This window comes from Benincasa hispida, chromosome 12 (genome assembly GCF_027475165.1).
Source record: "Benincasa hispida cultivar pf3 chromosome 12, pf3_genome.v1.1, whole genome shotgun sequence".
Taxonomy (NCBI): domain Eukaryota; kingdom Viridiplantae; phylum Streptophyta; class Magnoliopsida; order Cucurbitales; family Cucurbitaceae; genus Benincasa; species Benincasa hispida.
Genome location: NC_143489.1, coordinates 74,762,909 through 74,788,307, shown reverse-complemented (window position 1 = coordinate 74,788,307; position 25,399 = coordinate 74,762,909). Strand labels below are relative to the sequence as shown.

Genomic DNA, 25,399 nt, shown 5'->3' with positions numbered 1-25,399 from the left:
ATGAGTTAAAATAACAACTACAAAAAATCTACGTTTTAATATTGATTGAAAAAACTAAAATTGGATATACAGTGTTGGTTATTTTTATTTTTTTTTATTTTTAAAAAAGTGAATATTTAATGTCAATTTGAAACTGACATTATAGGTATACATATAATATCGATCTAAAACTGACATTAAAAGTTCAGTTTTTTTTTTTTTAAGGAATTAATTTCAATTTAGAAGATTTGTGTGGAGGTTGTTTATATGTATATGTATATATACATATAAAATATATATGAAAGATTAGGATTTGGAAGAAAAGAAAGTAAATTTCTCTCTCTCACGCGTAGAAACCCCCATTGCACGATCTTCTTCTTCTTCGTTTTCCACACCCTCACGCTCAGTCGCCTCAGCTACTACTCGCCAACCACTTCCAACACTGCCGACCGCCGTGCAAAGGAATCGCTGCCTGCTGTCGTCCGTTCGGCTCACATCTCCATCGACTCCGTTCTCCATTGCCGTGAATCTCAGTTCCCGTTCGGACAGCGCAAACGTCGCATTTTCCATTTCCGTCTAATGCCCATCTAAGCAGATCTGAGTTTCGTCCCAGTTCCATCCAGCACCGTCGAGGTTCTCAGGTTCGTTTCAGATCCACAAGCTGCGAGCGTCGTTTCATGTTCATCTAATCATATCTGAGTTGTTGAGCTTTGTTTCAAGTTCACCGAGCTTCGAATAACGCCATTTGAGCTTCGTTCCATTGTTGAAACGAAGGTGTACAAGAGCTTCAAGTCATATTCTTTGAGTGTTCGTTTTATTTGTCTTCTGACGTAAAATGCTGACCTCATTCACCCATGTTCTGGTTGTAGTTGGAATTTCGCTCGAAATTTGAATGGGAAATGATGGGTTTATGTTTGTTTTTTAGTTTTGGACGAAATGTTTTGTTGCAAAATGGGTTTGAGCTCTTTCATTGCATTTTATTTTTTTATATTGAGGTTCTGATAGGGGATCCTATATTTACATTACTTTTTTGGGCAGATGTCAATTGCAACGGATAAGAAAGTACAAGCTGTAATATGCTTTGATAGGGCTGCTGGTTTCAGTTTGGTTTGTCTACTGATGAGTTTTTCGACTTTGCTAAGCTACAATTCTTTTGCTGATAACTTCCCTTTGTGTTTGTGACTTCTCATTTGTTTGCGAATTTGCCATATCTGTGGGGATGAGATAGAAATACACCGTAGATGGAAAGCCATCTGTTGATTGTATTGAATGTGCCTTTCCAGTTTGTAGACCTTGCTATGAGTATGAAATAGGAGAACGCAATCAAGCTTGTCCTCAGTGCAAAACCAGAACAAGCGTCTCATCAAAAGTGAATGAATGAATGATTAAATAGTTTATATTTGTAGATTTCTGCCAAATGAGTATCAGTTTTTGTTTGTGAAATGTTTGAGCTCATACATATCGAAATTTTTTTGTATTCTTTTTCTTTAGGGTTTGTATATTTCTTCTTCCTGGAACTTGAATTTCAACTAGTGTTTTTTGGTGAGGATATAAGGAGAGATGATGTATTAGTGAGTTTATGCTTCTAAGGTGTTTGATGATATGTGTCGCGTCCTTCTTTTTGTTTTGCATCGTGTGTGTGTTTTGTTTTGGGAGTTATTTTGTGAATGTTGTGTTGGCATGGATGGGATATGATATCCCCAAAAGATGGACGGTTTGGAAGTGGGATGTAGTGATGAGTAGGACTTGTTGGGTGTGTCTATTTGTAGTTGTCTTCTTCTTCTCTGTTGTGTTGTTTTATACTTCGATCAAAGATTTGGGATGGATTGATATCATCTGTTAGTGTAAAAGGCCATTAGTTTTCAGGATTGATATCAACTGGTACAATGGAAGTTTCTATTACATCATCTTGTCTTTCTGTTATTATTTGGTTAGAATTGGTTGTATTCATATTTGGGAGATTAAATTTGTTGTATTCATATTTATTGAAGCACAGTTTCATTTTTATTGTTAGGTACTAGAGTTTGAACAACTCTTTGGGAGATCAAATTGGTTGTATTCATATTGCAAATATGGTGTTTAGACAACAAAGACAAATGTGATAGGCACATTGAATATGTTGGGACTTGCCAAGAGACTTGGAGCAAGGTTAGAACAATAACTTTCATGGCTTTGGATTAGTCATCAGTAATGAAATGCTTCAGTATGTTTATATTATCTTTTAGTGAAGTTGGATATCTTTGTAGCCTCAAGTTTGTATATAATAGTAAACCGAAAGAATGAAAGAAACGTAAGTTTCAAACCTTAGAGCTTTGATATTTTTGTAGCCTCAAGTTTCTATGTTTTATTTTGTTACTTATTTGTTCAAATGGTCGTTTTATCTACTTTGTAGATGGGAGAAAAGTGTCTAGATTCAAAAATTTGACATCAGAGAAACTTGGGAAGACGTTATTGATCCTCCTCTTTTATCTTCAGTTTATCTTTAGTCATTTTAACCATTTTACAATTCATTTATTTTGAATTTCATTATTGTGCGTAACTTAGCATTTATACTCTACTTGTTTAATGTAGAATATATATATATATACTTCATGTTTGATACGTAGGGATTTACTGTCAAAACCATATGGAGTTGATTTGGATGAAAAATATATTTCATATTAGTTTTGGAATTAAATTATCATCTAATTTTTCTTATGACTAAATGGGGATTTGTAAAAACAATTAAGATTTTGTTTCGTGCATATAAAGGTAAAAGAGAAATATTATTGAATTGTATGTGCGTAAATAACATATATATATATATATATTATTTTTTAATGACAAAACGACGACAAACATTTAATATCCAGCAATTACTAACAAAAAGTAGGAGAAAAACCAACAATGAAGATAATGTTCAATGTCAGTAGAAAATCGACATTGAAACTAGTATTTAAAATTAGTTGAAAACTGATATTGAAGATGACTGCAATCGAAATCTTGGTCACTTATAATGTTGGTTTAACACCGATATTAAAGACAACCGACATTAAAGACCTTTTATAACACGATATTTGATATCTGTTTTCAATCGACATTGTAGCCCTATGATGTCAGTTTTAAACCGACATTAAAGTCCAATTTTATAGTAGTGAACTCAATAAATTCATTTACAAATCTAATTATGTCCCTACTTTCGAACGATAAATGTATAAAGCTTTTTAACTCTCCATGTGTCAACAAGTTGTATTTTCTGTATTTTGTATTTCAAAATTTTTTAGTCAATTTGTATTTACCGATGAGTGGGCAGTTATTTTTATACCTGTAGAGAATGGGAAGTTTTATAACTCCTCTCTATATTTTATGCACTTGCAACAAAACTGTGTTCTGTAAATAGGGTATTTAAATCCTTTTCAATCAATAAAACAAAACAAGAGAAAATTATCAAAATCAAAGTTGGTATCAAAGCTTACTCGTGGCACAAAATGTGTTTTCTTGGGATATAGTGAATCTCATAAATGATACAAATGTCTAACCTTTAGTGATAGAATGTATATCTCTAGACATGTAATCTTTAAAGAGCATGATTTTTCTTTTAAATTTGGTTTTCTTACAAATTCTGTCGAAAAACAACATTCTTATGAGACTATAGTTTCCTCGATAAATTTTCCTATTCCATCGGCCAACAAAATTCAAACTGGATATTCTAATAAGCTTACTCCTAGTCCCTATATATACATTTAATGAGATAAATGAAGTAACATCTCCTACCACTATAAATGAAAGCCCTATTTCATCTCATATTATCAGAATTGGAATTCCTGTTTCTATTCATTATCATTCTCATTTAGCAGAGCCAATTCCATTGTGTCACAAGAAGATATTAATGTTATTGTTCCCTCTCATCCTATGCAAAACTAGATCCAAGAATGACATCTTTAAACCTAAACAAATTAATTACCTAGTGGCACAAACTCATATTGATGTTTAGGAACCTAAATCAACCAAAGAAGCATTGAAATCTATAAGATGAACAACAACAATGAGAGAAAAAATGGAAGCTCTCAATAGAAATTAGACATGGAAGCTAGTACCCTACTCTAATTTTAATATACTTGGGTGCAAGTGGGTATTCAAAGCTTAGAAAATTTCAGATGGCAATTTGTGCAAAAACTCAAAGCAAAGTTGGTAGCTAAAGGCTTTTATAAAAATCCAAGAGTTGATTTCAAATAAACTTTTAGTCCAATGGTTAAATCATCAACAATACGAATCACTTTGACCTTATCAGCTAATTGTGATTGAAAGATCAGACAATTAGACATCAATAATACCTTTTTTTAATGGAAAATAAGATGAAGAAGTGTATATGATGCAACCAGAAGGATTTGTTGATGAATAAAATCCAGATTATGCGTGCAACCTAGACAAATCTCTATATGGGTTGAAGCAGACTCCTAGGACATGGTTTGAGAGGATAAAAGGTATTATATTGAGTTGGGGTATCAAAAACTCCAAAGCTGACAACTCTCTTTTTTATCTTGTCACTACTCAAGTTAAAGTTTATATACTTGTCTGTGTGGATGACATTCTTATTACAGGAAATTGTGATGTTCAAGTTAACAAGATTGTTGCAGCTCTAAATCAACAATCTGCATTGAAAGATTTAAGAGATCTATCCTATTTTTTAGGCATACAAGTTCATAGAGATAAAATGAGCTTCTTTTCAAATCAAAATACATACATAAATGACTTCCTTGGCAGATTAGAGCTTAATCATCTTAGACCTTGCAACGCACCTATTGTAACAGGACGCCATTTCACAAAGAATGATGGAACCACTATGAATAATCCCACAATTTATCGAAATGCAATAGGAGCTTTACAATATGTCATACATACAAGACCAGAAATATCATACATTATCAACAAACTCAGCCAATTTCTACAATCTCCCAAATATATACATTGGAAAGTAGTCAAGTGTGTACTTAGATATTTGAAAGGTACTAAGGAGCTTGGACTTTACATTCCCAAATCTAGTTCATTAAAAATTACAAGATATTCATATATATGTAGATTAGGGATGTGATCTTGATGACAAAAAATCAATCTCAACCTACTGTGTGTACCTTAGAGATACCTTAATCTCAAGGAGTTCCAAGAAGTAACATGTTGTTGCACGATTGAGTATTGAATCAGAATATCATTCGTTCTCTCGCACAAATTTCAGCAGAAATTAGTTGGGTAAAAGTATTTCTTCAAGAAATTGATGTAAGAACACATGCATACCTATTATTTGGTGTAATGATATCAGTGCACTCTCATTAGCTGTCAATCCTATTTTTCACTCAAGAAGCAAACATGTCGAACTTGATGTTCACTTTGTCTGCAAGAAAGTTCTCAACATAAATTGAGTTTGTACCATTGGAGCAGCAGGTAGTTGATGGTCTTACAAAGCTCTTGACAGAAGCTAAATTTCGTGAGTTGTGCTACTCAATGTGTTATCAACACAATTGAGTTTGAGGGAGGAGGTTAAAATAACTCACTAAATTCACTTACAAACCTCATTATATATCTGCTTTCCAATGCTCCATGTATCTAGCTTTCCAACTCTCCATATGTCAACAAGTTGTATTTTCTGTATTTTGTATTTTAAATTTTTTGAGTCAGTTTGTATTTACAGAATAGTGGGTAGTTCTTTTTATTCCAGTTGAGAGTGGGATGTTTTATAACTCCTCTCCATATTTTTTGCACCTGTAACAAAACTGTGTTCTTTAAATAGGGTATTTAAATCCTTTTCAATCATGGAAACAAAACCAGAGAAATTTATCAAAATTAGATTGAGTGAATAAAATCTTGTGTTTAGAAAAAAAGTATTTTTTTTTTAATATTTGATATTGATTCATCAAGATAAATATGTTCTATCTTATTCTTTGGAATGAAATTGTCTTAATTTAGAAGTCTTGGCATTTGTGATCTATGAGAGTTTGCATAACAATAAATTGGCTAGGATTTCCGTATCATTTGGTATATTAAAACTTTAGGTCATGGATCGAATAGCATATGTTTTTGTTGCCGGTGATATTTTCTACTTTTTTCTATCATGAAATTTTCTTGTTATTGTACATCTTGTTACACTCGATCAAATATTATAAAACACAAAAGTTGTACCTCAAGCTACTTCAAACTACTTCAAATTGAGTTGTAATTGCTTTTAGATGAAGCTTCAATTTCTCATCGTGGTACTTTTAGACTCCAATTGTCATGACTCAATTGCTCAATTTAAGTCCAAAATGGTTTATCTCAATTTTTTCAAATTACTATAAACATCTTCGAATTATTCTATTTCTACAAAATAGACCATTAAACTCACGAGTGTAACATAAGTAACCTAAACTAAGGACATAAAATAGCACATTATTTTTGTTTTTTTTTTTTTTTTCTATAAAACACATTATATTTGATATCACATATGAACATAATTAAGAAACCGTTATTATAGTTAAACCTTAACCAGCACAATATTGTTTGTTTTGAGATTTTTTTTAATGGATCCCCATTGGGTTTTAAGACCATTTCTAGTTTTATTTTAATATCGTCAACCTAAATTAAACCTGAACTAAATGATGAATCAAGTGAATCTAGAAAATATTGTACTATAAAACAAAAGAATAATTAGCTGAGTGTTGATTAATATCCATATCTGTATATCCTCGATGTAAATGGTAGAAGAATATTAGAGTAGTTATGCAGAAATAGAACCTCTCTCACATTTTTATTCCATAACAAGTTCTTATGATATGGTAGATTAGTAACTTTTGCACATGGGAGAAGTTATTTCTTTACCTATCTAACTCCAAATAAGTATCCAATATTGGAACTGATTAACTCTGGTAGGTAATAAAACAGTTGATAAAATTTACCGATAATTCTTATCTATTTGTACGAATGTGTATCAATAATTAACATGTTAAATCTCAATACGATAGTAAACATTTTTAAGAAAATTAAATTTCTATTTTTTTCCTGACTTTTTGTTATTTATTTTGAGTTATATAATTATTTAATTCATATACTGATATAATTCAATACTATAGTTCTCTATAAAAAAAAAATATATAATAATGATAATATCCCAAATATGCTATCTTAGTGCTTCTAATCTAGTTTGTTTGTGAAGTTCAAAGTGCTTATATGATTATATTTGTAGGATCTTGAGTAATTCATGCATTTGGGAGCGTTATGGGCTGCTTGGGGTTAATTTACAGCAATTAGGAACTAAATTGAACAACCGAGCTTTAAAAGAGTCAAGATTAACTAAAATTCCTTGAAGGCTGGAACAGCGACATCTTGTGTGACACTGTGTGTTACGCTTGAAGATAGAACGCACACATGGCGAAAGCGTTGTGGCACTCCAAAGAGTGATAGAAGCGCATGCGCACGCGAAGCGTCGCTGCACCCTAAGGGTTGCAACGCTATGCTTGGATAAGAAAGGCCAAGCGAGTGGCACTGCCGCAATTGTACATATGTGAAATCTTCATTTTATGATAGAAATTATCTTCCATTCGGCCTCTAGCTGAATTTCTTTCCCTTTTCTCTCTCCCACTTGTATTTTTCTTCCTTTTGTCTCATGTAATAGACAAAGACGACATCAAGTTTTGTCTTCTTTATCTTCATGGGAAGGTAAGACCTAGTTTTCTAGTCTAGAGGATTTTGGGATAAACTCTATTTAATTTTGGGAGATGTGTTTGAATGTAATTCTCATATCATGACTATGGGTTTCTCTCTATTTAATTTTCTTAATCAATTTTACGTTCTTTTGTTTGTCTAACTAACTTCTTGAGGATTTATGGTTGAATGCTTTATGTTATTTTGAAATATGTGACATGAAATTTTAAATTAATCCATGAGAAGCAATAGGTTAGTTAAGTTTGCGATTTGTAGTCAACAACCAAGAGTATTGCCTTATCAACCTAGAGAAAACCGTATTGAGATAATTCAATGAACACGATTACATTGAGTCATTCCAGTCCTCTGAGCTAGAATGTCTTTGTTGGTTACATTTCTATCCTTTGCATTCTTCCATTTTATTTTTCTATGCACACACTAATCTCACACCAACCCCAACCCCCCCCCCCCCCCCCAATCCTCTGAGCTAGAAAACCGTATTGCATTCTTGCCTTTTATTTTCTATGCATGCACTTAACTGAAAATGAGCTTTAAGGAACTAATCTCATGTGTCCCTGTAGTTCAACGTGGACTTGCCACTTGTGCTACTCAGTAGTATAAATAGTTAATGTTGCGGTTGGTACCCTAAGTCTTATGGGTCTCATTATTTGTAATTATTTGTGAAGGAAATCAGATTCGCGGATTTCCATGAGCAGCGAAACAAGATTAGTCCAAATCACAATCATGAATGAACATAACATTTACAGTTGACTTCAAACAAGCGGTTGTACAATTTATACAGAAATTACAGCATGAATAACTACAAATGCACAAAGGGAAATGTTAGATTTTATGTCCTAAAACTCGTAGTATGTAAACTAAGGTCCTGAGGCTATTTAAATGTAGACTTGAACTTTATGTGATGACATAAAACATGGATCAAGTTCGAGTATATAGCCTAAAAATGGTCTATAGTATAGGGATAAGGTTGGGCTCCTTGTTCTGGGGATACTATGGATGCAGCCCACTTTGTAGTTAGTAGAAACGATGTGATCCTGAATCGTTCATATAGAGATATGTGAGTGGGGGTATCCTATGCAATGAGTTTGCATAAGATTGAACTATGAAATAGTCACTTTTTACGTTCTAAATGTCGTTTTATGTATAAAACTGACTATTTCGTTAATTGATGACCTAGGTAACTTAATCTTAATCCTGAGCTAACTATGAACTCCTGTTCACTTAGAATTATCCTTAGATCTGCATAGGTGAGAGCCCAATAAGCCTCCCATTTTAGGGGTAAGATCAGGTGGATAGCTGAGAACATAGGGTGAAAGACGGAATTCACTCCTACCCATTATAGGGATAGTAGATATGTTGTTCCCTTTAGTATTGAATCTAGGTCTTGAACAAGGGGCCCCACCCTCTCCTTGGCCTGAGAGGGGTTCGGTTTATAGGTTGAACCTTAAACCAATTATTCATTAGAGGATTAGTGGAACTTAGGGAATAAGATGTAGTCTTGGGGGTAAAACGATTTTTATGACCCAGCCGAGATTACGAACAACCTATGAAGGATTAGCTTACTAATCACGGTTATATCAAATAGACACAAATATATCTATAGTGAGGGTTGTGCAACTATGGGACTATAGTGGAATGACCCGCTAGTTAACGAATGTTGATTAGCTTCGTCTAAAGAGTTTAGCCAGCTAATCTCGGATCATTGGAGTCCATGATCTATAGGTCCATTAGGTTCTCCTACTAGCTCATATGGAATAAACTTAGAACAGTATGATAGAATAATTCGAATTGTTCGAATTAGGTGAAGAGAGAGAAACCGACAAGTATATGTGATATAGTAGCCGATTTTTTAGTTTAGAGACACAGCTTTAATATTTAAATGTAATTTAAATATCAAGAATATGAATACGTTCATATTAAGAAGCTCGGAAATAATGGAAATGGTCAAAGATGTAAAAAGTCAAAGAGTTGACTTTTGACTTTGAAAAGTCAAACTTTGACCGACCTTATATTCAAATGTGATTTGAATTTCACAAAAATGAATGTGGATTCATGCTCGGGAGATCAAAATTAGTCAACACGGAAAAAATCATAAAAAGTCAAAAGGTTGACTTTTTGGTCAAAGTTTGACTTTGACAAAATGACTATTTTGCCCTTTGACTAAAGTTAGTGGGAAAATTTAAACTTTTGTTGGATAATTCCACTAACAAAATAGTGGGATAGGTGTTGGCTTATAGTGGAAACATTAAGCCCACTTAGATAGTAGATTTTAGGTGTTGGGTTTTTATGAATTTATTACATGCAATTTTGCATGACCCTTTTCTATAAATATGGGCTTTTCAATTTGGATTAAAAACTTTTGCCACTTTTGCCAAAATAGTTTTCAAAGTTGGGCTGAGAAATAAAAACCTAAACCCAACCCAAAATCTATCTTCTAATTCCATCTCTTTCTCTCTGGGGTTCTTCATCCATCGGGTCCCACAATCCGGTTCTGAATCCAGAGGATAGTAGGTCAACTCTATTGGTGGTCCGTTCGTGTTCGGGTGGAGATGAAAACGTTTTGGGAGCTTCAAAGGTAATTTCTTTAAAAAAAACCCTAATTAATTAAGTAGGGTTGCTGTAAGACAAAAAAATTTAATGATTTTATTTTAAGCAAACACACTACGATATATAATGCATGATACAAGTCCAAGTCCCTGTTACTAGTTCCCCGGCAACGGCGCCATAAACTTGTCTGCATAAAATTTATCTTCTTATGTCATACAACGCTTAAGATGCGGTGATTCTAAATAGGCATATGGATAGTGATGAATGATGGATCATACAAGCTCATGCAACCATAAACTCAATGACTTGGAATGGAAATAGAATGTGAATGTTGTGTTATGCTTATTCAGACACACTTTATTTATGCGATACTACTTCTAAATATGCGTTATTTATGAAAATCTTGTAGTATACAATGTGTTGTCATAAGTTTCCTTGCGTTGAAACCAAGTATAATTCCACCACAAGTTTTTCGGTGTGATCCGATGTCGAACACAGGGATTGTTTTAGGTGAATTGCATTACATTCGTGATATATACGACCGAGGGTTTTTTAATTTAATAAAAGTGAGGTCTGTACATGCGATAAAGTAAATTTGCACAGTAAAGTAAACATGCATTAAAATAAATATGCGATAAAAGTAAAGTGCGGTAAAAGTAAACCTAAGCTATGATGATACAAGATACAGGTTACATAATACGTGATACCAAGATTGAAACTGACTGTGAAGATTATACAAAGAATCGTGTTATGTGGTGGCAAGGCTTATGTGCGAAGCAGAAAGAGAAAGGATAATTAATATAAACATCGTAAGTTCCTTAATTGCGTTAAAGACATAAGTACGGTTCCACTTTCCCTTGGCATACAGCTCTCGGTGATTGGCCGCGTTTCCCACATCTCTATGATGAAACAGGGACGAACGTAATGAATGCAAGGTTGCTTCCATCTTTGGAAGTACTTCTTGCTTTAGTTAATGCATTCTTCTAACCTTTTCTCGACAGATCAGAATGACATCTTCACTTCTGCTTTCACAGGTGAAGATGTCGTCTAGTATGCTTTAGCTAAACATCTTTATTTCTTTAGCACAGATTAAGTTACTTGCTTAATTCATATTAATCACCAAAGGATTAAGAAAAAATCTTGGAGAAAGCGATTAATGGAGGAACGGAAATAGACAGAAATATGGAGATGAAAAATGATCATGACATTTAATTATAGAATCAAGCGTCTGATACATGGTGGGAATGATTTAGACTAAGAAGATGAAATACAATTGATGAATAAGAGTTAGAAATAGATATAGAAGAGTGCCAATGTCTTGACACAAATATGGATGGAGAGATTGCTTGCCGGCGTATGAAGTGAATGGAAGGATGAGCTTCCCTATCAAGCTTGCTCAACCGGTGAGTTGATCTCGGTATAAAGCTTCATGGTGGGGATTTGGAATGATTCGCCCTGAGACACCCCTCGGCCTTGCCTCTTTTCTTCCGGGATCTTCTCCGATCAGCATTCAGATCAACCTCTCTCTCAATATTCAAATATCAAAATAGCCTCGTATCAATTATATCTCTCAGTGAATTCTCTGAAGGTATTTATAGGTGAATGCTCTGACTCTCTGCCGTATGGTCCCCACTCTATTGTTATGGAAATTCCAAAAATGGTGGAATAAATACTTCTTCTGTTATGCAATCAATCCGTTGAAAATGCGCAACGGTTAGTTGTACACGTGTCAAAATCCTCCGTGATTGCGTCGCTCATTTGCATCTTCGATCGTTTTTTCGCATGCGGTGTTATTTTTTATTACCGCATGCGATTGAAGTTGCGTTGATCGCAAAGCTCTTGATCGATTGTCGCATGTGCCGTCATTACGTTGATCATCTATTCATTCCTGAATGATGGGCGCAATGCGACGTAGATGCGTTAATCTTTTTCTCTTGAGCCATGAACGCATACGGTGACTTGATTTCCTGCAAAATAGACTTGAAATATTCTTTTCTACCATCGCAATGGTGTCAGTGGGTGTATTGACGACAATTTATAATTCTTGCATTTCTTAGCCCATTTCCATACAATTGATGCAACTTTCCTCTCTTTTAACCGCAATATCTAAATAAAGTAGTATAAATAACTTGTATTTCTACAAGTTATCACACCCCCAAATTTAGATATATGCTTGTCCTCAAGCATATCTTCTACTAAGGCATAATGCTCAATTTCTAGCCTAAATTTTGCGTCGATTGGTTGCTCCGAATGCTCCACTTAGGCACATTACTCAACAATGCAATTTCCTTCTACCCTTGATAATTCATATCAATGCCCTACTTTATTCTTCTATACTACAAATTTATGTTCAAAAATGCTTTTCTAGTTTTAAAAAGAATGTTTACCTCTTTTTTATCAAAACAACTTGATGCGTCTGGATACGGTGGTCAAACGTTGTGTCATTTATTTAGAGACTGTTGGTGATGGTTACACTCTTCGTTTTGGCTTGTTCCCACGGGTGTCATGTGAACATCCAACTTCGGTTGTATGCCAATTTCAACTTTAACTCATGAATTTCAGAGGAGTTTTCTCTTGCATTCTTTTATTTTCTTTTTCTTATGTATTTTTCCCTTTTCATATTGCGTTGTTCTTGGAAACCCACCTTCGTTTTGGCTTGCTCCCACAGGTGTCATGCGAACATCCAACTACGTGCAAGTTCTTTTCACAAAACTCTTATCAGGTTGGGAATGTTTTTGGGTTTTCCCTTGCGCTGACATTGAAGTTGATATGAAAATGTTTTTTTTTAATGAAAAATGAACGCAATTTTCTTAAAGACTGCATACACTTGATCTCATCTATTCAGACCTTCCACACCCCCAAATTTATAGATGCGCAAAGTCTTCATTGCGTTGTTTGGATAGAATAAACAAACACTTAGACAAAATTTCAAAAAGAAGGTTTGAGCAGAATTTTGAAGGGTAAAAGGTAAAGCATTGCTAGGCTACGAATTAACTAAGTGTTAGTTAGAAATTACAAAGTATGGGAAATGATTCTAAGTGAATGCATATATACATCATGGCAGCATAATGAATAACGCCAAAAGAAAGATTAAGAATATCGCATAGTTGAAAAAAGATGATAAAGAAGAGGCACAGACACATAGAGAGAATTGCTACTTAATTGTATTGAAAATTAACTAAGTATACAAATAACTACAAATAACGCAATACAAAAATTTTGGCCTGTACAAAGAATCAAAGAATTTAGTTAAACAATGAATCAAATACAGATAAAACAATGGCAGCATAAAAAAATAAATGTAAAGATTATTGTTGAGGAGTAGGAGGGTCTAGAGGAGGGTTCTGATGTGGTACGGGTGGAGTTTCTTCGAAAATCAGATGCTGCCTGAGATGCAGAGGCACCATGGGACCATGAAGATATGTTGTTAGAAAATTAAAGTACTCATGGTTGCGCTCCGCAAGCTGTCTTTGGTGGCGATGGATAGTATAAATGTTGCGCTGAATATTGATCAACGCCTCCCTTGTCACGGCAACACTGCACTGTATATCGTCGACTTGCTCCATTACCACATCAAATCTCTGGTTGAAGAAGGCTTATTGCTAGAAGAAGAGTTCCTGCTGTTGGGAGAAGAGTTGCTGTTGTTGGGCAAAGAGAGTCCGCATTTCTGCTAACTCAGCAGCTAAGGAGGCGATAGTGGGTTGTGCCTGTGATGCTTCGCCAGCAACGTTTTGGGGTTGGGTAGAGGTGCCTTCACCCAAAACGTGTGGGTCATCACCATGCGGCGGTGAAAGGGTGATAATTTATAGAAATACAAGTTATTTATACTGCTTTATTTAGATATTGCGGCCAAAAGAAAGGAAAGTTGTGTCAATTGTAGAGAAATTAACTAAGAAATACAATAATTATAAATTATCGTCAATACACCCACTAACACCATTGCGATGGTAGAAAGGATTGTTTCAAGTCTGTTTTGTAGGAAATCCAGTCACCGTATGCGTTCATGGCTCGAGAGAAAAAGATTAACGCATCTACATCGCATTGTGCCCATCATTTAGGAATGAATAGACGAACAACGCAATGACAGTGCATGCGACAATCGATCCAGAGCTGATCTTGAACCGCATGCGGTAATAAAATCAACACTACATGCGAGCACATGATCGAAAGATGCAAATGAGCAATGCAATCACGGAGGATTTTGAAACATGTACAACTAATGGTTGTGCATTTTCGACGGACTGATTGCATAACAGAAGGAATATTTATTCCACCTTTTCGGGAATTTCTATAACAATAAAGTGGGGACCACAAGTCAGAGAGTCAAAACATTCATCTATAAATACCCCCAAAGAATTCACTGAAGGATATACTTGATACGGGGGATAATTGATACGAGGCTATTGAGAGAGAGGCTGATCTGAGTGCTGATCGGAGAAGATACGAGAAGAAAAGAGACAAGGCCGAGAGGTGAGTCTTAGGGCGAATCATTCAAAATCCCCCCCGTGAAGCTCTGTACCTAGATCAACTCTACCGGTTGAGCAAGCCTAAGGGGGAAGCTGATAACTTGTAGAAATAAAAGTTATTTAGACTGCCTTATCTAGATATTGCGGCCAAAAGAGAATAAATATGCATCAATTGTATGAAAATTAGCTTCGAAATACAATAATTATGAATTATCGCAATTACACTCACTAATATCTTTAAGATGGAAGAAAAGGAAAATTTTACTCTGTTTTGCTGGAAACCGAGTCACCGCTTGTGCTCAAGGCTCAAGAGAAACTGATCAATGCATCTCTATCACATTGCGCCCGTCAATCAATAATGAAGAGACGATTAACGCAATGATGGCGCAATGCGATAGTCGATCCAGAGCTAACTTTCAACCGCATGTGGTAATAAAAACAAACACCGCATGCGAACACTCGATTAAGAGATGTAGCTGAGCAACGCAAAAGCGGAGGATGGAGACACGTGTACAATTAACGGTTGTGCAGAATTGATGGTCTAATTGCATAACAGAAGGAATAATATCCCACCATCTTCGGAATTTCCATAACAACAAGTAGGGACCACAAGGCCAGAGTCAAAGATCCTCACCTATAAATACGCCATAAATTTCAGAGAAAACTTATGCTATTGGATACGGGGCTAAGTGCTGCTAAAGTGTTGATAGAAAAGGTTGAGCTGGGTGCTTAACTGAAGAAATCCAGGAAGAAGACGAGACAAGGCCAAGAGGTGAGTCTCAGTTCTATTCTGCCGAATACCCGCCGAGAAGCTCTGTGCTGAGAACCCTGCTACCGGTTGAGCAAGCCTGAGAGGGAGGCTCATCCATCCCTCTGATCCATCCAATCCGGTAAGTAGATCTCCACCCGAATCAGTGCCAAGATGTTGGCGGTTGTTTGTATCTATTCTATCTCTTTCATCATTGTATTTCACTTTCTTTATCTCTTCATTCACACACATGTATCAAACGCTTAATAGATACATTAAATGTTTTGATTTCTTTCATATTCCATTTTCTGTGTACTTCCTTTCCTCCGTGAATCACTTTCTCCATGATGTCTTCTTAATCCTTTGGTAGTTAATCTGAATTAAACGAGTACTTAACTTGTGTTAAAGAGATAATTAGTTTAGCTAAAGCATGCTAGACGACATCTTCACCTATGAGAGCAGAAGTGAAGATGCCATTCTGATCTATCGAGAAAAGGTTAGAAGAATACGTTAATTAAAGCGAGTAGTACATCCAGACATGGAAGCAACCTTGCATTCATTACATTTGTCTCTGATTCACCACAGACATGTGGGAGCACGGCCGATCACTAAAAGGTGTAGGCCAAGAGAAAAGTGGAACCGTACTTATAACTTCAACGTAATTAAGAAACTTGTGCTGTTTATATTAGTTATCTTTCTCTTTCTGTTTATACATAAGACTTGCTACCGCATTCCATGTTCTTTGCATAACCTTCATAGCCAGCCTGAACCCCAGCATCTTGTATCACGAAGCCTGTATCCTGTATCATCTAGCTTAGGTTTACTGTACTTATTTTATTACCGCATTTTACTGCTTTCCTTTACATTACCGCAATTTTATATACTTGTACAAAACACTTTTTAAAAATTGAAAAACCTGGTCACATATATCATGAACATACCGCAATAACCTCAAATAGTCCCTGTGTTCAACCTCGGATCACACCGAGAAACTTACGGTGGAATTACACTTGGTTCCAACGTAAGGAAACTTTTGACAACGCAAGGGATACTACAAGAATATTCATAATTAACACATATCTAGAAGTAGTATCGCATATTTGTCCACATGCTTAAAGATATAATTCAAAATAACAAGTTTATGGCGCCATTGCCGGGGATTGGTTAATGGTTTATTGTTTGAGTGTATTTTTGGTGTTTTGCAGGACAGATCTCATTGTACTAGCTGTTCAATGAAAAGAGTAGCCTGACGGTTTATGAGTCCTGGTGCCGAACCAGAATTCAAAGCTGACCCTAAGATCGGGCATACTTTTCATGCAAGGGCACGTCAGAATTGAATTAGGTGAAAAAAGGCCACAAGCATTGCTGACAACAATGATAATGTGGTACTGGTTGAGAATCAAGGGGCTGTTCGACTAGCACAGGATTCTATTTTCCTGGCTGCTGATCGCAACATCCCAAAGAGAAATTATGTGGCACCGAATTTGTATGATTTTTCGCTTGGAATTTTGAGACCTACTGTGGAGGAGAATGCGCGGTTCGAGAATAAGCTGGTCATGCTGCAAATGATTCAAAATGTCGGGCAGTTCGGGGGTCTACAAAGTGAAGACTCGCATGCCCATTTGACCAGCTTTGTCGAAATGTGCGACAACTGTTCCTTACTTGGCATAACCCAGGGAGTATAAGACTGTATCTGTTCCCTTACACCTTGAGGGATGAGGCTAAAAGGTGGGCTCACACACTGGAGCCAAATGAGATCACTTCATGGGACCAACTGGTGGAGCGGTTCATGAAGAAGTTCTTCCCACCTGTCGTCAATGCAAGACGACGAAAAGATGTGTTGAACTTCGAGCAGATGGATAATGAGACCCTAAGCACCGCCTGGGTGCGATTTAGGAGACTGGTGAAAAACTGCCCGCATATCGGGATCCCCGATTGCGTCTTGATGGAAATTTTTTATAACGACCTGAACTGAGCAATGCAGGCTGTTGCTGATGCCTCCGCAGCAGGAGGTTTTACGGACAAAACATACAGAGCCTAAAGTCATCCTCGACTGCGTCTCGCAGAATATGGATAACTGGATCGACGATGGATATAGAGGCCGAGGCGCCGAGAGAAGGAAAAATGAAACAACCATTGTCCCTGTGGAGACAATGACCACGTTGGCTGCGGTGACCTCGATCCTTCAGTCAATGGCAATTAACCAAGGAGCCATTGCTCAACAATCAGCATAACCTGCTGCAATAACTCAAGTGACTGTAATTAGTTGCGTTAATTGTGGAGGGGCTCATGGAGCTGACATGTGCCCATTGACTATTCAGTAAGTATGCGCCATCCAGAACAACCCCTTCAGCAACACCTATAATCTGGGCTGGAGAAGCCATCCTAACTTCGGTTGGGGAGGCAATCCCAACCAAGGGGGGCAAGTTAACCATCAAGGGGGCAGTAGAGGGAGTCCTTCTTTTCACCGCAATCAAGGAAAACCAAGGCAACCGCACAACCAGTAGTCATCATCATCAAACACCTCAGAAAGCTCATTGGAGACATTGCTGAAGCAATATATGGATAAAAAAACGACACAGTGATGCAAGTGCAGGCATCTTCAATAAGGAGTCTAGAGATCCAAGTGGGCCAGCTGGCCTCTGAGCTGAGAAGTCAAGCACCAGGAACATTGCCCAACAATTCAGAAGCTGGGGGATCTATAGGAAATGAGCAATTTCCTTAGGACATTGGGTAGGCCAGTCTGACTGCTTGCGGAGATGTGGATTACGATCACTCATGAAAATGCAATTTTTGATCCATATCTCAATACTATATTTAATGCTTTCTTAAATTTCTATCTATTTGAATTCTGAATTTTATCTTTGATTCTGCATTTAATTCATTCTTGACTTCATGAATTTATATCCTCATTTATTTCTTTGCATTTAATGTTGTCTCGTCTTTAATTCTTTGAGTCTTTATGTAATTAATGCGTTGAGCTTTAAATGGTGAATGATTGAGTAATAAAGAGAGAATTTATTGCCGCAAGTCATAACAACTTGCATTGATGAAAAAATAAAAAAAAATAAAATAAAAAATAATGAAACGATTAACAACAAGTATGCAAGGCGATAATGGACACATCTCAAACTAATAAGAGATGCTTTGCGTTCACCTAACTCAACTATATTGAGTTAAGGGGTGTGTTGCGCTCGTATATGTCCTTTGTCCGTCCTTAGCTAAATGCACTATGTTGAGGTATCCTCTATAAATGCGTTTGGTTAAGGGGTGTGTTGTGGGGATATATGCGTTGTTGCCCATCCTCAGGGAAAATGAAATTGCGTTGGTGAGCACAATGCGCTAATCTTTAACTTGCATCCATTCGAATAAAATATTAAAGAAAATTCCTTTTGTAATTTGGGTGAAGTTCAATCGTTTCGTATTCCCAAGCAATTATGATTCGATAGATGAAAGGATAGCTTTATCTAAAATTTCATAAATGAGGGAGGTGAAACGACACGCCTTTTGAGTTGCTTGAGGTCTGTCACCGCAAAAATCGCGTTGGGCCCACTGCGGCCTAACCTATAAATAGGGTCCCTTCCCTCGTTGAGAAACTTTACCTCATTTTGCAAATCAGAAACCCTAGCGCCTTGCATCCAGACCTTCCTTCTTCCCCAGCATTCCAGCATGTTACCGGTCCTCCTAAGTTTGTATCCATGGCTGATCAAACTCCCAAAAAAGCTACTTTACCATCCACCCCTGACCAAGTAGCCATGCGAGAGGCAGCATTTTTGGCTGCAAGTCGTAGACTTGCTACCCAAGCCCACACTGTCCCCAGACTTACCGGGAGAGCCTAGAGAAACCCTCTAGCCATTATGCCTTCTCTGTTCAAATGAGGAGGAAGCCCTGAGAGCATTCCTGTTCCAACACCTACCGTCTCGACTGAAAGTGAAAGGAAGAGACGTGATGATACGGAAGTGTTTGGCAATATTACGAATACCTTGAAGCTAGAAGGTGGATTGCCCGAGGCTGGGGTTGTAAATCAACCACTGCCTACGGAGTATGAGACGGTGGTGGTAGCGGATGGAGTAGTGGTGACGGAGGCAGCGGCGGCTGAAGAAGAAACGGGAAAAGGTGTCCTGGCCCTAGAGATTCCTGAGGTGATTGCCAACGTAGAAGCCTATGACGAACCTCCAAGAAGAGAAGAAGAAGAGATTGCGATGGAGGAGGCCAAGGAGGCTGAAGTTGCGTTGGAGGCCCCTGAAGTTGTGTTGGAGGAGGTTGTAGGGGAGGCGAAACCAGAAGTGGCTAAAGAAAAAAAGAAGAACAAGAAGAACAAGGGAAAGAAGGCTGAGGAGGCTGAATCTTCCCATCATCGCAAAGAAAAGAAGAATAAAGAGAAAAAGGATGATGATGAAGATGAGGAGGCCAGGAAGGAAAGAAAGAAGAAGGAGAAATAAGAAAAGAAAATGCGCCAGCGTGAAGAGATGCGCCTGAGAAAGGAAGAGGAAGCGAGACAAAGGATGCGAGCCCAGAGATAGATGGAGAATCAACCTTCGTAAGGGGGGGATAAGTTTGATTCTTGTACAGGCACAAATTTTTGTATTGCATTAATTTTTAATTATTTATATACTTTGTTAATATTCAATATAATTAAGTACATATTCACTCCATTTTTGCCTATGCCTTTTTCTTTATCATCCTTTGTCAATATTTGCGATATTCTCAATCTTTTACTTTTGTGTTCTTCATTGCGTTGCTATGATGTAATATATGTTTATACTTAGAAACATTTCCCATACTTAGTAAATTCTGACTAACACTAGTTAATTCTTAGTTTAGCAATACTTTATCTTTTATCTTTCAAAGTTCTGCTCAAACCTTCATTTTGAAATTTTCTTCTAATTGTTTGTCTAGTCTATCAAAACAACGCAATGAGGACCTTGCTCATCTTTAAATTCTGGGGTGGGGAAGGTCTGAGCAGATGAGATCAAGAATATGCAGTATTTAAGAAAAATGCGTCCATTTCCAAAAAAAAAAAAAATCATACAAATCTCCAATGTTAGCGCAAGGGAAACCCTTAAAATGTTCCCAACCTGATAAGAGTTTAGTTGTGAAAGGAGCCTGCTCGTAGTTGGATGTCGTATGACACCCGTAGAAGCAAGCCAAAACGAAGGTGGGTTTCCAAGAACAACACAATATGAAATAGAAAAAGAAAAGAAAAATTAAATGCAAGAGACAACTCGTCTGAATATCATGAGTTAAAGTTGAAATTGGCACACAATCGTAGTTTGATGTTCACATGACACCCGTGGGGACAAGCGAAAACGAAGAGTTTAACCACGATCAACAGTCTCTAAATAAATGACGCAAATGTTTTGACCACCACATATAGGTACATCGAGTTGTTTTGACAAGAAGAGAAAAACATTCTATTTTGAAAAATTAGGAAAGCATTTTTTAGCAGAAATTTGTCATATAGAAGAATAAAGTAGGGATATGTTAAGAATTAGCAAGAATAGAAGGAAATTGTGATGTCAAGTAATGTGCCTAAGTATAACATTCGGAACAACCAATTGTCGCAAAAATATAGAATAGAAATTGAGCATGATTGCCTAAGTAGAAGATATGCTTGAGGACAAGCATATATTTAAATTTGGAGGTATGATAACTTGTAGAAATATAAGTTATTTAGACTGCCTTGTATAGATATTGCGGCCAAAAGAGAATAAATATGCATCAATTGTATGAAAATTAGCTTCGAAATACAATAATTATGAATTATCGCAATTACACCCACTAACATCTTTCAGATGGAAGGAAAGGAGAATTTTACTCTGTTTTGCAGGAAACTGAGTCACCGCTTGCACTCAAGGCTCAAGAGAAACTGATCAACGTATCTCTGTCACATTGTGCCCGTCAATCAACAATGAAGAGACGATTATCGCATTGACGGCGTAATGCGATAGTCGATCCAGAGTTGACTTTCAACCGCATGTGGTAATAAAAACAAACACCGCATGCGAACACTCGATCGAGAGATGCAACTGAGCAACGCAAAAGCGGAGGATGGAGACACGTGTACAACTAACAGTTATGCATAATTAATAGTCTGATTGCATAACAGAAGGAATAATATCCCTCCATCTTCGGAATTTCCATAACAATAAGTGGGGACCACAAGGTCGGAGTCAAAGATCCTCACCTATAAATACCCCATAGATTTCAGAGAAAACTTATGCTACTGAATACGGGGCTAAGTGCTGCTAAAGTGTTGACAAACAAGGTTGAGCTGGGTGCTTAACTGAAGAAATCCGGGAAGAAAACGAGACAAGGACGAGAGGTGAGTCTCAGTTCTATTTTGCCGAATACCCGCTGAGAAGCTCTGTGCTGAGAACCCTGCTACCAGTTGAGCAAGCCTGAGAGGGAAGCTCATCCATCCATCTGATCCATCCAATCCGGCAAGCAGATCTCCACCTAAATTGGTACTAAGACGTTGGCCCTTGTTTGTATTTGTTCTATTTCTTTTCATCATTGTATTTCACTTTCTTTATCTCTTCATTCACACACCATGTATCAAACGTTTAATAGATATATTAAATGTTTCGATTGCTTTCATATTCCATTTTCTGTTTACTTCCGTTCCTCCGTGAATCACTTTCTCCATGATGTCTTCTTAATCCCCTGGTAGTTAATATGAATTAAACGGGTACTTAACTTGTGTTAAAGAGATAACTGCGTTTAGCTAAAGAATGCTAGACGTCATCTTCACCTGTGAGAGCAGAAGTGAAGATGCCATTCTGATCTATCGAGAGAAGGTTAGAAGAATGCGTTAACTAAAACAAGTAGTACTTCCAGACATGGAAGCAACCTTGCATTCATTACATTCATCTTTGATTCACCACAGACATGTGGGAGCGCGGCCGATCACTGAAAGGTGTAAGCCAAGAGAAAAGCGGAACCGTACTTATAACTTTGCATAACCTTCACTGCCAGCCTGAACCCTAACATCTTGTATCATGAAGCCTGTATCCTGTATCATCTAGCTTAGGTTTACTATACTCATTTTATTATCGCATTTTACTGCTTTCCTTTACTTTACTGCAATTTTATATACTTGTACAAAACACTCTTTAAAGATTGAAAAACCTGGTCGCATACACCATGAACATACCACAATAACCTCAAACAATCCCTGTGTTCAACCTCGGATCACACCGAGAAACTTGCGGTGGAATTACACTTGGTTCCAACGTAAGGAAACTTGTGACAACGCATGGCATACTACAAGAATATTCATAATTAATGCATATCTAGAAGTAGTATCGCATATTTTTCCACATGTTTAAAAATATAAATTCGAAGTAATAAGTTTATGAATTTAGTTAAACAATAAATGAAATACAGATAAAAGAATTGCCGCATAAAATAATAAATGTAAAGATTATTGTTGAGGAGTATGAGGGTCTGGATGAGGGTTCTGATGTGGTACGGGTGGAGTCTCTTTGAAAATCAGGCACTGCCTGAGATGCAGAGACACCATGGGACCATGAAGATATGCTGTTAGCAAATTAAAGTACTCATGGTTGCGCTCCGCAAGCTGTCTTTGGTGGCAATGGATCGTATAAATGTTGCACTGAATATTGACCAACACCTCTCTTGTCGTGGCAGCATTGCACTGTATATTGTCGACTTACCCCATTACCACATCAAATCTCTGGTTGAAGAAGGCTTGTTGTTGGAAGAAGAGTTCCTGCTTTTGGGAGAAGAGTTGTTGTTGTTGGGCAGCGAGAGTCCGCATTTCTACTAACTCAGCAGCTAAGGAGGCGATAGTGGGTTGTGCCTGTGATGCTTCGCCAGCAACGTTTTGGGGTTGGGCAGAGGTGCCTTCACCCAAAACGTGTGGGTCATCAACATGCCGCAGTGGAAGGGTGAGTAGAAATACAAGTTATTTATACTACTTTATTTAGATATTGCGGCCAAATGAGAGGAAAGTTGCGTCAATTATAGAGAAATTAACTAAGAAATACAATAATTATAAATTTTCGTCAATACACCCACTAACACCATTCCGATGGTACAAAGGATGATTTCAAGTCTATTTTGCAGGAAATCCAGTTACCGTATGCGTTCATGGCTCGAGAGAAAAAGATTAACGCATCTACGTCGCATTGTGCCCATCATTCAGGAATGAATAGACGATCAACGCAATGACGATGAATGTGACAATCGATCCAAAGTTGATCTTCAACCTTATGCGATAATAAAAACAATAATGCATGTGAGCACACGATCGAAAGATTTAAATGAGCAACGCAATCACGGAGGATTTTTGACACGTGTACAACTAACCGTTGTGCATTTTTGACGAACTGATTGCATAACAGAAGGAATATTTATTCCACCATTTCCAGAATTTCTATAATAGTAAAATGAGGACCACAAGTCAGAGAGTCAAAATTTTCATCTATAAATACCCTCAAAGAATTCACTGAAGGATATACTTGATACGGGGGATAATTGATACGAGGCTATTGAGAGAGAGGCTGATCTGAGTGCTGAACGGAGAAGTTACGAGAAGAAAAGAGACAAGGCCAAGAGGTGAGTCTCAGGGCGAATCATTCCAAATCCCCTCCGTGAAGCTCTGTACCTAGATCAACTCTACCGGTTGAGTAAGCCAATGAAGGAAGCTCATCCTTTCATTCACTCCATCTACGTCGGCAAGCAATCTCTCCATCAAGATCAGTGTCAAGACATTGGCACTCTTCTGTATCTGTTTCTAACTCTTATTCATCCATTGTATTTCATCTTCTTAGTCTAAATCATTCACAACCATGTATCGGACGCTTGATTTTATAATTAATTGTCATGATCATTCTCATTTCCACATTTCTGTCTATTTCCGTTCTTCCATTAATCGCTTTCTCCACGATGTTTTCCTAATCCCTTGGTGATTAATATGAATTAAACAAGTAACTTAACTTGTGCTAAAGAAATAAAGATGTTTGGCTAAAGCATACTAACGGCATCTTCACCTGTGAGAGCAGAAGTGAAGATGCCATTCTGATCTGTCGAGAGAAGGTTAGAAGAATGCGTTAACTAAAGCAAGAAGTACTTCCAGAGATGGAAGCAACCTTGCGTTCATTACGTTCGTCCCTATTTCACCATAGAGATATGGGAAACGCGGCCGATCACCGAGAGGTGTACGCCAAGGGAAAGCGGAACCGTACTTATATATTTAACGCAATTAAGAAACTTGCAATGTTTATATTCATTATCCTTTCTTTTACTGCTTCGCACATAAGCCTTGCCACCGCATAATACGATCTTTGTTTATTCTTCACAGTCAGTCTCAACCTCAGTATCTTGTATCATGTAACCTGTATCTTGTATCATCGTAGCTTAGGTTTATTTTATCGCACTTTACTTTCATCGCAATTTACTTTATTATCGCATTTTTATCGCTTATCTTCACTTTACTGCACAATTTACTTTACCGCATGTATAAACCACACTTGTATTAAATTGAAAAACCCATGGTCGCATATATCACAAATGTAACGCAACTAACCTAAAACAATCCCTGTTTCGACCTCGGATCACACCGAGAAACTTGTGATGAAATTATACTTGGTTTTAACGCAAGGAAACTTGTGACAACGCATAGCATACTACAAGAACATTCATGAATAACGCATATCTAAAAGTAGTATCGCATATCATCGCAATCATCCATGCATTGTATGACATAAGATTCATTCATATTCATACATGCGTTACAAGTTTATGATGAGCTTGTATGATGGTAAAGAGACTTAAAATCTGCATGTCATCAAGTTTATGGTGCTGTTGCCGAGGAACTGGTAATGGGGTCATGGACTTGTAGCTTAGATTAAAATTTGTGTCATCAAGTTTATGGCACCATTGCCGGGGAACTGATAACAGGGACATAGGCTTGTACCTTGTATCTTGCATTCCATTCTTGCATCTCATCTTATGCATGTCA

General features: G+C 37.0%; 1 long non-coding RNA gene across 2 annotated transcripts; it reads left to right on the top strand.

Moving 5' to 3' along the window:
• The first annotated feature begins 287 nt into the window (after nucleotides 1–287).
• LOC150032192 (uncharacterized) lies at nucleotides 288–2,489 on the top strand. 2 transcript variants are annotated; one of them, XR_016525162.1, is made up of 3 exons: nucleotides 288–620; nucleotides 1,994–2,127; nucleotides 2,372–2,489. It is a non-coding gene; the product is annotated as an uncharacterized LOC150032192 (long non-coding RNA). The 2 variants fall into 2 exon arrangements; XR_016525161.1 differs by having other exon boundaries at nucleotides 288–753.
• The last annotated feature ends 22,910 nt before the right edge of the window (nucleotides 2,490–25,399 follow it).